This window comes from Palaemon carinicauda, chromosome 15 (assembly GCF_036898095.1).
Source record: "Palaemon carinicauda isolate YSFRI2023 chromosome 15, ASM3689809v2, whole genome shotgun sequence".
In the NCBI taxonomy this organism is placed as follows: domain Eukaryota; kingdom Metazoa; phylum Arthropoda; class Malacostraca; order Decapoda; family Palaemonidae; genus Palaemon; species Palaemon carinicauda.
This window is the reverse complement of record NC_090739.1, coordinates 131,209,656-131,217,155: the sequence shown is the minus strand read 5'-3', so window position 1 is coordinate 131,217,155 and position 7,500 is coordinate 131,209,656.

Here is a 7,500-nt window from a genome sequence, read left to right as displayed (position 1 = left end):
CACACAAATATATATATATATATATATGGGTGTGTGTGTAGGATATGTGCTTTATATATATATATATATATACACATATATCTGTGTGTAAGCTATGTATATGTACACACACACACACACACACATATATATATATATATATATATATTATATATATATATATATATGTGTGTGTGTGTGTGTGTGTGTAAGCTATATATATGTACAGATATATATATATATATATATGGGTGTATGTGTAAGATATGTGTTTTATATATATATATATATATATGTGTGTGTGTGTGTGTGTGTATCTGTGTGTAAGCTATGTATATGTACATACACACATATATACACTATATATGTGTGTAAACTATGTATATGTACAGATATATATATATATATATATATGCATATATATATATATATATATATGTGTGTGTGTGTGTGTGTGTATGTGTGTTTGGTGTTAGTGTTCGTGTTCACTTGTTAATTAGCTACCATGATATGAAATACTCTTGCTTCTATACATGCACCCATAATAAATGAGTTGCATTATGTTTCATTCACGTCCGGAAAAAACTCAGCATGTGTGTGTGTAGTGAGCGCGCGTTCTATGGTCCGCACGCAGAGTAGCGTTCAAGAAGCGCTTAATGGCAAAACTTAAAAACCTGTACTTGCCTCGACGTGCAATTATAACCCAATCACAGATAAGAAATCTTCAGAGAGATTAGATTTCCAAAGAAACCACCAAAATGGCGAGCTCAAATCGATATAGGGAAATAAAATGCTGCATTCACGTTCGTATGTCTTCTGTTTTTTTCTCTAAAAATCATTTAGGTATTACTGGTATATAATAACCTCCCCTAACGAAGTTGGAAGGAGGTTATGTTTTCGCCCATGTTTTTGTGCGTGTGTGTTTGTTTGTGAACAGATTCCTGCCAATAATTCTAATCGTAATGAAACTTGCAGGGATTAACTGTTATGTAAAAAAACTGGTAATGATTAAATTTTGGAAGGTCGAGGTCAAAGTTCAAGGTCACGGTCGAGCAAAATGTCCAATTTACGTTTATGAAAACGTAAAAACACATGTTAAGGTCAAAAGTCAAGGTCAAGGTCGAGCAAAAGGTCGAGAAATAAGGTGCCGCGGAGGAGGTCTGCGCTCTACTGGGTGCCCCTCTAGTTCATTAAATATAATTCAATGCTGATCAAAGTCATCTTCATTTGTAACACACTAGTACAGATGTTATGGCACTACACAGTGGTTTGATTTTGGAGTGTCCTTCTCAGAGAAGAGCTGCTTACCCATAGCTAAAGAATCTCTCCTACCCTTATCCAGAGGAAAGTAGCCATTGAACAATTACATTGTAGTACACTGTTAAAAATTTGCCTTAAAAAAACGGTTAAAATCCTGGAATAAATGTTGCCAGAGATTTACCTTTTTAAAAACTGGTATATTGACGTAAAGGAGTAATATTACGATCACCAACTCGTAATTATTATTATTATTATTATCATTATTTGCTAAGCTACAACCCTAGTTGGAAAAGCAAGATGCTATAAACCCAGGGGCCCCAACAGGGAAAATAGCCCAGTGAGGAAAGGAAACACGGAAAAATAAAATAAGAACTGTAACAACATTAAAATAAATATTTCCTTTATATACTATAAAAACTTTAACAAAACAAGAAGAGAAATTAGATAGAATAGTGTGCACAAGTGTACCCTCAAGCAAGAGAACTCTACCCCAAGACAGTGGAAGACCAAGGTACAGAGGCTATGGCACTATCCAAGACTAGAGAACAATAGTTTGATTTTGGAGTGTCCTTCTCAAGTGTCCTTCTCCTAGAAGAGCTGCTTACCATAGCTAAAGAGTCTCTTCTACCCTTACCAAGAGGAAAGTAGCTACTGAACAATTGCAGTGCAGTAGTGAACCCCTTGGGCGAAGAAGAATTGTTGGTAGTGTTGTCAGGTGTAGGAGGACAGAGGAGAATCTGTAAGAAATAGGCCAGACTATTCGGTGTATGTATAGGCAAAGGGAAAGAACCGTAACCAGAGAGAAGGATCCAATGTAGTACTGTCTGGCCAGTCAAAGGACCCCATAACTCTCTAGCGGTAGTACCTCAACGGGCGGCTGGTGCCCTGGCCAACCTACAACCATTAAAAGATAATAATAAAATAGGGTAACAATTACAGTCGGCTGAGAACAGTAAATTCTTACGGAGAATTTCTGATTTAAATTAAGAATATTTTCAACAGTGTAGTTAACCCTTTGAAGGAAGTGTTTCGTAATCTCAGTGTTGTTAGGTATGTGAGAGAGGAGAATGTGGAAAGTATAGGCCAGACTATTCGGTTTTTGTTGGGGCAAAGTAAAACATGAGCCGTAACCAGAGAGAGAGAGAGAGATCCAATGTAGCACGGTATGGCCAGTCAAAGAACCCAATAACTCTCTAGCGGTAGTATCTCAACAGGTGGCTGGTGCCATGGGTAACCCACTACCTATAAACGGGAAAAAAGTGCTACTCAAGAATCGATCATATAAGTATTAATATAAGTAATTCACATATCCATAATCATATAAGTAAGTATTCCTGTTGAATCAACGCAGATCCCAATAGTTGCATTATGATGAAATTGTTCAGTGGCCACTTTCTTCTTGGTAAGGGTAGAGGAGACTCTTTAGCTATGGTAAGCTGCTCTTCTAGTAGAAGGACACTCCAAAATCAAACCGTTGTTCTCTAGTCTTGGGTAGTGCAATAGCCTCTGTTTCATGGTCTTCTACTGTCTAGGGTTAGAGTTCTCTTGCTTGAGGGTACACTCGGGCACACTATTCTATCTTATTTCTCTTCCTCTTGTTTTGTTGAAGTGTTTATAGTTTATATAAAAAATATTTTTTTTAATGTTGTTACTTTTCTTAATATATTTAATTTTCTTTGTTTCCTTTCCTCACTGGGCTATTTTCCCTGTTGGGGCCCCCGGCCTCATAGCATCCTGCTTTTCCAACTAGGGTTGTAGCTTAGCAAGTAATAAGGCAGACGTGGGATGCTATAAGCCCAGGGGCCCCAGTAGGGTAAATAGCCCAGTGACGAAAGGAAACAAGGAAGAATAAAATATTTCAAGAAGTATAATGTAGCTTACCGCTTGACTAGCCAGTGCCTGATCTAAGGCCCTGTTCACATATGGTGTTTCCGCAGCGCGGTTTGATACGCGCTGTCGCTTCTAAAATCACTCAACGTGTTTGATACGGGCTGTCGGATATTCAATAACTGTTGATGCAATCGACCAAATGTAAAACGCGTTTGATACGCGCTGCAAAACACGTTATGTATGAACAATTCCATGAACCGCCCGGTGGAAATTGCCATGTGTGGACAAGGCCAAAAGGTTTGAAGTGGTTGGACAAGATGAGAGTCAGGGGTGCCATTCGTACGATAATTATCGTACATGTACGATTATTCTAGGTCCAGTACGATGTACGATACATACCTTAGGTACATACATATATGTGTGTATGTTTAATTAAACAATTATACTAAAATAAGTTGAAATAAGTCAATCATGTAACGCCTAAATAATTATATTGAAACTGTGTACGATAATTTTGGTTGAAAAACGAAAATTTTAAGGCTCATGTACGATAATCCAGTCGATATAATCTGGCAACTCTGGAGAGAAATGAAAGGGGAAAGAAGACAATAGAGATGGGTATAAAGTGGATGAAGGATGCTACAAAGACTCAAAATAATTTCTATGGCTATTTCCACACAAGCAAAGTTTGGCGAATTATTTTTCCATTTCGTAATTAAATATCTCGGGCGACGTTTCAACAACAATCCTTTATTGCAAGAATTACATTTATGTAATTCTTATGTTCCGTAATAATTCCTTTCTAAGACAAAATAATAATGAAAAAACATAATTCAAATCAATCATATTTACAAAATTAGACGAGAATTAGTTTTCCTTAAATGATATTTCATAATAACAATTTTCATAATTTAATTTCTGTAAGTATTCCTCTTGAAAAATGTGCTGACTCGTACCATTCTGGGAAACGAGTTCACAAATTCTTTTCTTTCAATAAGGAAAATTCCCCAAAAACTTTCTGTCAAGAAAATTTCAATTAGAATGTTCATCTTTAGCAGAAAATTTCCCACCTTTACTTCTTAATGTTCATCTTTAGCAGAAAATTTCCCATCTTTACTTCTTAATGTTCATCTGTAGCAGAAAATTTCCCACCTTTACTTCTTAATGTTCATCTTTAGCAGAAAATTTCCCACCTTTACTTCTTAATGTTCATCTTTAGCAGAAAATTTCCCACCTTTACTTCTTAATGTTCATCTTTAGCAGAAAATTTCCCATCTTTACTTCTTAACTTCATACAAGGATATCTGACTAAACGCTATTTTTTTTTTTTTAAATAAATTAACATTACGATCACTAACAAGAAGCAAATCGTCCTTGCCTGGTGATTGCCAGACTGGGGTTCGAGCCCCGCTCAGGCTCGTTAAGTTCCCCTTGGTCGCTGTAACCTCACCATCCTGGTGTGCTAAGGATGGGGGGGGGGGGTTAGCCCATAGGTGTATCTGCCGTATCATCAGCAGCCATTGCCTGGCCCTCCCTGGTCCTTGCTTGGGTGGAGAGGGGGCATGAGCGCTGATCATATGTAATATGGTCAGTTTCTAGGGCATTGTCCTGCTTGATAAGGCAATGTTACTGTCCCTTGCCATGCTATTCCTGAGAGGCCTTTTAAACCTCTAAAATGAAGTTTAAAAGTAATTTCTGAGTCAGAAAAGTTTTCATCAAAATGTCGGCACGGATTCCTTTTGGCAATTACATTCCTACACGAATTCCTTAGAGTCGAAGGAATCGGCTTAGACACATAAATTGACAGACGAAATCCTCTCCCAAGCCCCCCCCCCCCCCCCCCCCCCCCCCCCCGGGCCATCTACTTTCTTCCACTCTCTTGGTCATGGACCGAGATTTTAGTTGCTTTCCATTGGAATTTTGTTTTATTTAAAAAAAAAAAAAAAAAAAAAAAACTTTATTTCAATCGGAAATTCTCCGTAAAAATACACTGCACTTTGCCGTATTTCAGTAAAATACATAAGCCGTATTTCAGTAAAATACAGTAGCCGTATTTCAGTAAAATACATAAGCCGTATTTCAGTAAAATACAGAAGTCGTATTTTAGTAAAATACATAAACTGCATTCCAGTGAAATACATACGCCGTATTTCAGGGAAATACATAAGCCGTATTTTAATGAAATACATAAGCCGTATTTCAGTAAAATACAAAATACATATAAGCTGTGTTTCATTAAAATACATAAGCCGTATTCCAGTAAAATACATAAGCCGTATTCCAGTAAAATACATAAGCCGTATTTCAGTGAAATACATAAGCCGTAATTCAGGAAAATACACAAGCCGTATTTCAGTAAAATACATAGGCTGTATTTCAGTAAAATATATAAGCCGTATTCCAGTGAAATACATAAGCCGTAATTCAGGAAAATACACAAGCCGTATTTCAGTAAAATACAGGCGACCGTAATTTTTACCCTTCTTTGTTATTACATACGGGTTGGTGACCAGAATATTCCCTTAACGTAAATATATCGGTTTCAAAAACGGTAAATTCCTAGCAACATTTATTCCAGGTTTTATTACCCTACTTTGTAATTATCTTTTACGGGTTGGTGACCAGAATATTCCCTTAACGTAAATATACCAGTTTCTAAAACGGCGAATTCCTAGCAACATTTATTCCAGGATTTTACCCGTTTTCTAAGGCAAATTTTTAACAGTTGTACCCCTTGACTAAAAGGGTAACCGGTTCACAACCCCCTTTAGTCAATTTCCTTAACACACTGCTCTTTATTTAACATTTCCATTTCCCACCTCTTTTTTCCTTTTCCTTTGTTTCTATCGTTACCCTCATTTCCCTCTCCCCTTTTCTACAAGAACGTTTGTTTTTGCCTCCTGCTCTTCCTTCTTGCATCTATAATATAAAAATCCTCCAAATTCAATCTGTCACCAACAGATCTTCCAATATTGCTCACTCTTCCAATCCATTTTTCATTTAATACAAAAATCTTCCCTACTCGAGCACACTATTCTATCTAGTCTCTCTTCCTCTTGTTATGTTAAAGTTTTTATAGTTTATATATTAAGTATTTATTTTAGTGTTGTTGCTGTTCTTGAAATATTTACTTTTCCCTTCTTTCCTTTCCTTACTGGGCTATATTCCCTGTTGGGGCCACTGGGCTTATAGCATCCTGCTTTTTCCAATTAGGGTTGTAGCTTAGCAAATAATAATAATACTTGACGTATAACAAAATTAGCTATGAAAAAGTATTGTATGTGTATTATAATTTTATATAAACAAGCTCTTTGGGAAATATGTAATAATTATTTGTAACCAAAATCCAGCTAACTTAAATACATACAGTATACAGTACATATAGTGTATATGATGAATGGAGAACTATTGATTTAAAAGCTCAAGATAGAGACGACTAACGAAATCTAACCGAGGTCCTTTACGTCAATAGTGAAGACAAAAACATAAAATATTAAGAAAAAACATAAAAAGTGCAGGAAAGACAAAAAGAAGAAAAACATAAAAAGAAGGAAAAACAAAAAGGTAAAAAGAAACATAAAAAGTGAAGAAATATATGTAGTAACTTTATATCTTTTACTACTTAACTATGTATCATCCACTGAAAAAAAAAAGTGAAGAAAAAACATAAAATGTTAAGAAAAAAACATAAAAAGTGAAGGAAAAAACATAATAAGTGAAGAAGATACATAAAAAGTGAAAGAAAAAACATAATGAGTGAAAAAAATACATAAAAAGTGAAGGAAAAAACATAATAAGTGAAGAAAACAACATAAAAAGTTAAGAAAAAAAACATAAAAAGAAGGAAAAAACATAATAAGTGAAGAAGATACATAAAAAGTGAAAGAAAAAACATGAGTGAAAAAAAATACATAAAAAGTGAAGGAAAAAAACATAATAAGTGAAGAAAACAACATAAAAAGTTAAGAAAAAAAACATAAAAAGAAGGAAAAAAACATAATAAGTGAAGAAGATACATAAAAAGTGAAAGAAAAAACATAATGAGTGAAAAAAAATACATAAAAAGTGAAGGAAAAAACATAATAAGTGAAGAAAACAACATAAAAAGTTAAGAAAAAAAACATAAAAAGAAGGAAAAAACATAATAAGTGAAGAAGATACATAAAAAGTGAAAGAAAAAACATAATGAGTGAAAAAAAATACATAAAAAGTGAAGGAAAAAACATAAGTGAAGAAAACAACATAAAAAGTTAAAAAAAACATAAAAAGTGAAGGAAAAAACATAAAAACTGAAGAAAAAACATGAAAAGTGAAGAAAAAAACATAAAAAGTGAAGAAAACAAAACAAAAAGTGAAGGAATTTAAATATACGAACCTTATATACATCAACGAGCCACTTCTTGAGGACCATCAAGAAAGGGGATTTTAATG